Raw genomic sequence first — 10,253 nt, 5'->3', positions numbered from 1 at the left:
CTGCTTAGCTTCAGTGAGCAACCAGACTCTGACTACTGCATTCAACAATTGAACTTATTCACAGCGTCTTAAGAAAGCTGATCTGATCTAACGGAGGGGTAGCGTATCCTGCCAGTCTCAAAGTGGCCGGCAGATTGCGCTACCACCCCTATAAATGAGGTCAAATTCATGATTGAGGAAGGTGATTACACCCCCTGCTGGCCAGACTGAAACTACCACAAGCAGCAAACTAGATTTTCAGAAAATAGGGCATCCTGACCGGCTCAATATAGCTGGCAGTATGCGCTACCACCTGAATGAATGATATCAAAGTCATAATTAAGGTGGGGAATTCATGACCACAGAAGGTCAGGAGGCCAGTTTGATGCCTCATCAGACGGATGCTCCTCTTTACGGTTGCCGGTTTAAGGCTTCATTAAAAAGTCACTATTTTTCGCAGTCTGAAGTTTTGGAACCACATTGTACATGTCAGAAAACGAGCACCCCCTGCTGGTTGGACTAAAACTACCTCCAGCAGCAAACTAGATTTCCACAAAGGGTCACATCCACATACTGACCAAGCTTGAGCCTGCTTAGCTTCAGTGAGCAACCAGAATCTGACTACTGCATTCAACAATTGAACTTGCTTGGGGGAACTTAAGAAAGCTGATCTGATCTAACGGAGGGGTAGCGTATCCTGCCAGGCTCAAAGTGGCCGGCAGATTGCGCTACCACCCCTATAAATGAGGTCAAATTCATGATTGAGGAAGGTGATTACACCCCCTGCTGGCCAGACTGAAACTACCACAAGCAGCAAACTAGATTTTCAGAAAATAGAGCATCCTGACCGGCTCAATATAGCTGGCAGTATGCGCTACCACCTCAATGAATGATATCAAAGTCATAATTAAGGTGGGGAATTCATGACACCAGAAGGTCAGGAGGCCAGTTTGATGCCTCATCAGACGGATGCTCCTCTTTACGGTTTCCGGTTTAAGGCTTCATTAAAAAGTCACTATTTTTCGCAGTCCGAAGTTTTGAAACCACATTTTACATGCTAGAAAACGAGAACCCTCTGCTGGTTGGACTAAAACTACCTCCAGCAGCAAACAAGATTTCCACAAAGGGTCTCCCATCCACATATTGACCAAGCTTGAGCCTGCTTAGCTTCAGTGAGCAACCAGACTCTGATTACTGCATTCAACAATTGAATTTGTTCACAGAGTCTTAAGAAAGCTGATCTGATCTAACAGAGGGGTAGCGTATCCTGCCAGTCTCAAAGTGGCCGGCAGATTGCGCTACCAGCCCTATAAATGAGGTCAAATTCATGATTGAGGAAGGTGATTACACCCCCTGCTGGCCAGACTGAAACTACCACAAGCAGCAAACTAGATTTTCAGAAAATAGGGCATCCTGACCGGCTCAATATAGCTGACAGTATGCGCTACCACCTGAATGAATAATATCAAAGTCAAAATTAAGGTGGGGAATTCATGACCACAGAAGGTCGGGAGGCCAGTTTGATGCCTCATCAGACGGATGCTCCTCTTTACGGTTGCCGGTTTAAGGCTTCATTAAAAAGTCACTATTTTTCGCAGTCCGAAGTTTTGGAACCACATTGTACATGTCAGAAAACGAGCACCCCCTGCTGGTTGGACTAAAACTACCTCCAGCAGCAAACTAGATTTCCACAAAGGGTCTCGCATCCACATACTGACCAAGCTTGAGCCTGCTTAGCTTCAGTGAGCAACCAGACTTTTTTTTTTTTTTTTTTTTTTTTTTTTTATTAAAAAATACATATATATACACACATTTTAAATCATCATGACATACAACAGGTCATATACATACATTACATATTACAGTTCACAGTGATTTATTACACAATTACATGTGTACACAGGGATAAGAAGATAAGTGAGAAGGAAAGAAAAAAAAAAACTTTAAATTAAATAAGGGGATCAAAACAGAATCATTCAGGCAACTCTATTTTAGTACCATCTGGGCTATCCATAATAAAAGGATTATTTAAAATAAAAGTTTTATAAAAAACAATCTTGTTCTCTTCCATTTTAAAATATTCTTCAGCAGTTCTAATATATTGTTCCAGTTTTCTTTTGTACATTTTCCAAACATCTATTTTTGCACGTTTGTTTTTCACAATGTTTCTCCTTTCCCAAATAACATTTCTTGCAACAGATAAAAAAAGATTGACCATCTTTGTTTTACTTCCATTAAACCCAAATAAAAACATTTTACACCATTCTAAATCTCTCTCAATTTCATCTTCTCTATTTGTCATCATCTGTTTAATCATTTCTTTTAGCTTTACCATAAAAGTATTTAATTTAGCACATTTTAAAAACAAGTGCATAATACTTTCATTTTCTAATTCACATACTTTACATATTGCATTATCACTGCTTCCAATTTGTGCCAGCTTTGTTTCAGTAAATATCACATTGTGTCTGATAAAATAATCCAAGCATTCAAGTTTTGTGTCTAAATATTTCCACTTTAAATTTTTCCAAATTCCTTCCTCATCAATATCCACAAAAATCCTTTTCCAGAACTGTTCTGCGACTGGTCTTTTGTACACTTTGTTTCTAAAACATACATAAACATTTTTAAAAGTACATTCCTGAAAGTCTTTGGCTTTTTCTTTTAAGACCACTTTCACATTATCATTGCTTTTATCATTCTGTTCAATTTTCTCTATCCATTCTTTAGGTATTGCACTTTTCACTATTTCAAACTGTTTCTCCAGAGTTTCTCTTTTAACATCTTCACCAATCTCATCCATAGCATCAACAATTACTTGGCTTGGTAAAAAACCTTCTTTTATCTCATATAAAACATCTTTGACTTGACATACACCAGCCTTCAACCAATGTTTAAAAAATACTTCTTTCTCTTGTGTTAAAATATTAGCATTTAAAAACAATGGTTGATTTAATAACATTTTTCTTCCTTCAGGTTTAAACTCAACCAAATTTAGAAACTCTGCCCATGCTTGTAAAACCTCTTTGTAAAAATCAGGAATTCCAGTCATCATGTTCTGTTTCAGTTTCATCCATAAAATGTCATCATTTATATTAAAACCACCACATTTGTTAAGATAATACCTCATTACATGCTTCCATTCTGCTTTAAAATCCTTGTTTAAATACCTTTTCACCACTTTAACTCTCAAGCTTTTCTTTCTTATTTCTGGGTCTATCAATCCCATTCCACCTTCATCTGTTGCACCTATTAAAACATTATACGCAATTCTTGGTGGTTTCCCTTCCCAAATAAAATTCAGGACACATTTTTTTATTCTTTGTACATGCCAGTGTTCCATAGGGATGACTCCTAAGACGTACCACATTTTCGACAACATCAGCGTATTTACAATTAAAATCTTTCCTATTAAATTCAACCTTCTTTGTTTCCACCATTCCAACCTCCTTTCCATTCTTCCTATTATTTCATCCCACATTATTTCATTAACTCTCTTTTCATTTTCTCCCATTGTTATCCCTAAAATCTTAATTTCTTGCTGATTTTTGAAATTAAAAGCATCTGGTAAAATGCATACATTCCCAATTCTCATAACCACAGTTTTTTCCATATTTACTTTAGCACCTGATCCATCACAATATTTTTTAATAATTTCCATAGCATTTGTCACACTTTCAATATCCTTTAAAATTAATGTAGTGTCATCCGCATACTGGTAAATTTTCTGTTCTTCTTTCATCTCTATAATTTTAATTCCATTTATTCTTTTTTCCTTCATTATAGCTAGACCCAAAGCTTCAGTCACTAGACTGTACAGCTGAGCAGATAATGGACATCCCTGTTTTATGGATCTTGTTATACTAAAGCATTCTGTAATAAAACCATTACATTTAATACAGCTCATAGCACCATTATACAAACACTTCATCCATCTTAAAAACTTTTCTCCAAACCCAAACTTTTTTAAAACCCCAAATAAAAAGTTATGTTCAACTCTGTCAAATGCTTTCTCAAAATCAACACTAATTACATATCCCTCTTTCTTTTCTTCTTTCATATATTGTATTACATCTCTTATACTGCTTGTTATATCTGTGATGTCTTTTCCTTTCACTCCATATGCCTGACTAGTTTTAATAATACTCGGTAAAATCTTTTTAAGTCTGTTTGCTAAAACCTTGGCTAATACTTTAAAATCTGTATTTAACATCGTAAGGGGTCTGTAGTTAATCAAATCATTTTTTCCACCTTTTTTCTTATATATTAATTTCACTAAACCTATTCTCATTAAATGTGTAGCTTCTTTCTTTTCAAAAATTACTTCAAAGATTTCCTTTAAAATTGGTGCTAAAACATCTTTAAAAACTTTATAAAATTCAGATACTAATCCATCTAAACCTGGGCTTTTCCCATTATTTAATTGCATTATAGCTTCCTTAATTTCTTCTATTTGTATTTCTTCATCACACATATTTATATCATCTTCTGTTATACTTTCCTCAATTTGTTCCAATAAAAATTGTTCGTCTTTTTCATTTATTTGACCTTTTTTAAAAAGGCCTTCATAAAAATTTCTAACTTCTTTCAAAATATCCTGTACTTCTTTTATTTTTTCACCATTTTTCTTCTTTAATTCTCTTATGATTTCTACATTTCCCTTACTTTCTTCTAAACTAAAAAAGAATTTTGTACATTTCTCGCCTTCTACAAGATATTTTGCTTTACTTCTAACCATAGCACCTCTACATTTCTTTTCTTCTATGTTTCGTAATTCTTCTTCCAAGTTTATTATTTTTTCTATATCTACATTTTCTTGGTTCAATTTATCATTTAGTTCTTTTCTAACCTCCACTTCTTTATTTCTTTTAGCTTTTTGTATTAATTTACTCATTTCTATAGTATACTTTTTAATTTCATATTTTGTATTATCCCACCATATTCGTTTATCTTCTTGATACATCCTATTCTGTTTTTCTGTATTTATTATATCCACTATTGTCTTTCTATAAGATTCTATTTTTAAAATTTCTGTGTTTAAGATCCATACGCCATTACCTCTTTCAGCTTTGTTAAAATCAATATTCAAAATGAAAAACTTGTGATCACTCAAAGCTGTTTCTTTGTAATAAACACTCTGTATAAAATCCCCCAGTTTTCTCTTGCATAGAATAAAATCAATTCTGCTTTGTTTTAAAATATTACCTACTATTTGTCTTCTTGAATATTCTCTTCTTCCCTCATTTCTTATTCTCCATATGTCAACTACTTCATGCTCATCCATTAAGTTCTCCAACTCTTTTCTCCCGCTGTCACTCTTAAAAATCATGCCATCTGCTAAATCAATTCTGTTCAAGGCCGTGTTAAAATCACCAATTAAAATTGTTTCTCCCCATAAAGTCATTAAACCCTTTAGTCTATTAAAAAATTCCTTCTTTTCTTTTCCTACTACCGGAGCATGAATGTTACATAAAACCATATTATTTTCCTTAATCTTAATCGCTAAAGATTTCCCTTCTTTGTCATTATATATTTCTTCGACATCATTACATACATTTTTTTTAACTAAAATGGCAACCCCTCTCCCCATCCTTCCATCACCATTATTATAAAATATATTTCCTGTCCATCCCCTTTTAAGATCATCCATTATAGCTTCATTCCAGTTTGTCTCTTGTATAAATATAAGATTTTGTTTTTTACACAGCTCCTTAACCTTGTCAAATTTTCCAAGATTCAATAAACCTCTTACATTAATAGAAACAATACTTAAAGACATACATAAATGAAAAACATTACATATCAGTCCCATCAATCCGCACTTTCTTTTTCCCTAGACGCATCACGCATAGTCTTTATCAGTTCACTCTTTTTACTCAATCTGTTCCTTACAAATTTTAGATTTGGAGTTACCTTAATTTTCCTTCTTCTTACTTGCAATCCATTTGCTTGCTCGTGTTCTTCAGTATTTTGCTCATCCATTCTCTCACTTACGTCCATTTGTGTGTTTGATAAGTCCAAAGATGTCCATGTATCACTCAGTTCATTTGTTTTGCCATTGTCTTTTTCCAGCTGTTCTTTATGTGTTTCCGATATCTCCACAATCAAACGATCATCTTTCTCCATATTACAACACTTTTCCACTTCTCCCGTCACTTGACTGCATGTTGTATCTTTGTGTTCTGTTATTGTCTCCATTTCTTCTGTTGTGTTATTATTACTTGTATCCACCTTTTCTGTTTCATCCTGTATCTCACCATCATTGTCCATAGCCTCATTATCCTCTTCATGATCTCCCGTTTCGTTGTCATCATTCATCCAGCACTCGCACTTCACCAAAGCTCTGTTGCAATCTGGACATTTAACAGCAGTGCAGTTCCTGGCATAATGTCCCTGCTCCTCACACTCATGACATTTAAAATTCGGACAGTTTTTTAAAATGTGCCCCGGATCCATGCACAATCGACATATTTTCATCTGACGGTCATGCATAATCCGAAAATACTGTGTTCCTTCGGCTGTCTCGAATTTTGTGCTGTAAGGCAGTGATGCCACCTCCTTCGGGAATCTCACCTTCAGGTATCTTGTGCCATCTGCAATGTCAGTGCCCGGATAAAATCTCCTTTTAATATCAGAAACCGGTATCACTTTCCATAAAGCCAGTTTTTCAAATATCAGTTCATCTTGTAAGTAGGCCGGCAAGTGCATGAATGAAACCATATACTCTCGTGTCTCCAATGCTCTTAATTCACAGTCTTTATCTTTAACTTTTAGTCCATCCAATAGCTCATTACACAGTTGTTCAGTTAATAGTGTCAGTTCATATTCCTTATCCATTCGTGGTCTTACCGCTATTAATTTTCCAGCTCCAAGTTTTTCCGTCACAGCTTTAATCACATCCTCTGCTTTTCCATCGATCACATCTTTTAAATCCACAATGATTGTTGCTTCCTTTGAATACACCTTTTCCTTCCTTCCAGTCTTTTTTGCGTCGTTTGTGGCCGTCTTTTGTCCTATATCCTTTTCTTTGTCTCTCTGTTTGTCCATGCCATGCTCATTTTCTTTGTCTTTCTCCATTTTGTGTAAGCACAGCGGCTCCCCAAACAGTAAAAACTGCTGGGGAGCACGTATAAAGTTAAACTAACCACTAAAATAAAGTAATAAACGTACAAAGTAAACAAAAACAAAATAAATCAGAGATTTCTCTCAAGCACCCTTTCTACAAAAATCACTTCCTGAACTGCTCAGTAGCGCCCTCTGGGGTAGCGTGTCCTGCCAGGTTCAAAGTGGCCGGCAGATTGCGCTACCAGCCCTATAAATGAGGTCAAATTCATGATTGAGGAAGGTGATTACACCCCCTGCTGGCCAGACTGAAACTACCACAAGCAGCAAACTAGATTTTCAGAAAATAGGGCATCCTGACCGGCTCAATATAGCTGACAGTATGCGCTACCACCTGAATGAATAATATCAAAGTCAAAATTAAGGTGGGGAATTCATGACCACAGAAGGTCGGGAGGCCAGTTTGATGCCTCATCAGACGGATGCTCCTCTTTACGGTTGCCGGTTTAAGGCTTCATTAAAAAGTCACTATTTTTCGCAGTCCGAAGTTTTGGAACCACATTGTACATGTCAGAAAACGAGCACCCCCTGCTGGTTGGACTAAAACTACCTCCAGCAGCAAACTAGATTTCCACAAAGGGTCTCGCATCCACATACTGACCAAGCTTGAGCCTGCTTAGCTTCAGTGAGCAACCAGACTCTGACTACTGCATTCAACAATTGAACTTGTCCACAGCGTCTTAAGAAAGCTGATCTGATCTAACGGAGGGGTAGCGTATCCTGCCAGTCTCAAAGTGGCCGGCAGTTTGCGCTACCACCCCTATAAATGAGGTCAAATTCATGATTGAGGAAGGTGATTACACCCCCTGCTGGCCAGACTGAAACTACCACAAGCAGCAAACTAGATTTTCAGAAAATAGGGCATCCTGACCGGCTCAATATAGCTGGCAGTATGCGCTACCACCTGAATGAATGATATCAAAGTCATAATTAAGGTGGGGAATTCATGACCACAGAAGGTCAGGAGGCCAGTTTGATGCCTCATCAGACGGATGCTCCTCTTTACGGTTGCCGGTTTAAGGCTTCATTAAAAAGTCACTATTTTTCGCAGTCTGAAGTTTTAGAACCACATTGTACATGTCAGAAAACGAGCACCCCCTGCTGGTTGGACTAAAAATACCTCCAGCAGCAAACTAGATTTCCACAAAGGGTCTCGCATCCACATACTGACCAAGCTTGAGCCTGCTTAGCTTCAGTGAGCAACCAGAATCTGACTACTGCATTCAACAACTGAACTTGCTTGGAGCAACTTAAGAAAGCTGATCTGATCTAACGGAGGGGTAGCGTATCCTGCCAGTCTCAAAGTGGCCGGCAGATTGCGCTACCACCCCTATAAATGAGGTCAAATTCATGATTTAGGAAGGTGATTACACCCCCTGCTGGCCAGACTGAAACTACCACAAGCAGCAAACTACATTTTCAGAAAATAGGGCATCCTGACCGGCTCAATATAGCTGGCAGTATGCGCTACCACCTGAATGAATGATATCAAAGTCATAATTAAGGTGGGGAATTCATGACCACAGAAGGTCGGGAGGCCAGTTTGATGCCTCATCAGACGGATGCTCCTCTTTACGGTTGCCGGTTTAAGGCTTCATTAAAAAGTCACTATTTTTCGCAGTCCGAAATTTTGGAACCACATTGTACATGTCAGAAAACGAGCACCCCCTGCTGGTTGGACTAAAACTACCTCCAGCAGCAAACTAAATTTCCACAAAGGGTCTCGCATCCACATACTGACCAAGCTTGAGCCTGCTTAGCTTCAGTGAGCAACCAGACTCTGACTACTGCATTCAACAATTGAACTTATTCACAGCGTCTTAAGAAAGCTGATCTGATCTAACGGAGGGGTAGCGTATCCTGCCAGTCTCAAAGTGGCCGGCAGATTGCGCTACCACCCCTATAAATGAGGTCAAATTCATGATTGAGGAAGGTGATTACACCCCCTGCTGGCCAGACTGAAACTACCACAAGCAGCAAACTAGATTTTCAGAAAATAGGGCATCCTGACCGGCTCAATATAGCTGGCAGTATGCGCTACCACCTGAATGAATGATATCAAAGTCATAATTAAGGTGGGGAATTCATGACCACAGAAGGTCAGGAGGCCAGTTTGATGCCTCATCAGACGGATGCTCCTCTTTACGGTTGCCGGTTTAAGGCTTCATTAAAAAGTCACTATTTTTCGCAGTCTGAAGTTTTGGAACCACATTGTACATGTCAGAAAACGAGCACCCCCTGCTGGTTGGACTAAAACTACCTCCAGCAGCAAACTAGATTTCCACAAAGGGTCACATCCACATACTGACCAAGCTTGAGCCTGCTTAGCTTCAGTGAGCAACCAGAATCTGACTACTGCATTCAACAATTGAACTTGCTTGGGGGAACTTAAGAAAGCTGATCTGATCTAACGGAGGGGTAGCGTATCCTGCCAGGCTCAAAGTGGCCGGCAGATTGCGCTACCACCCCTATAAATGAGGTCAAATTCATGATTGAGGAAGGTGATTACACCCCCTGCTGGCCAGACTGAAACTACCACAAGCAGCAAACTAGATTTTCAGAAAATAGAGCATCCTGACCGGCTCAATATAGCTGGCAGTATGCGCTACCACCTCAATGAATGATATCAAAGTCATAATTAAGGTGGGGAATTCATGACACCAGAAGGTCAGGAGGCCAGTTTGATGCCTCATCAGACGGATGCTCCTCTTTACGGTTTCCGGTTTAAGGCTTCATTAAAAAGTCACTATTTTTCGCAGTCCGAAGTTTTGAAACCACATTTTACATGCTAGAAAACGAGAACCCTCTGCTGGTTGGACTAAAACTACCTCCAGCAGCAAACAAGATTTCCACAAAGGGTCTCCCATCCACATATTGACCAAGCTTGAGCCTGCTTAGCTTCAGTGAGCAACCAGACTCTGATTACTGCATTCAACAATTGAATTTGTTCACAGAGTCTTAAGAAAGCTGATCTGATCTAACAGAGGGGTAGCGTATCCTGCCAGTCTCAAAGTGGCCGGCAGATTGCGCTACCAGCCCTATAAATGAGGTCAAATTCATGATTGAGGAAGGTGATTACACCCCCTGCTGGCCAGACTGAAACTACCACAAGCAGCAAACTAGATTTTCAGAAAATAGGGCATCCTGACCGG

The sequence above is a fragment of the Garra rufa genome, chromosome 16 (genome assembly GCF_049309525.1).
Source record: "Garra rufa chromosome 16, GarRuf1.0, whole genome shotgun sequence".
Classification (NCBI taxonomy): Eukaryota; Metazoa; Chordata; class Actinopteri; order Cypriniformes; family Cyprinidae; genus Garra; species Garra rufa.
The sequence above is the reverse complement of the archived record's forward strand: the minus strand, read 5'-3'. Positions refer to the sequence as shown.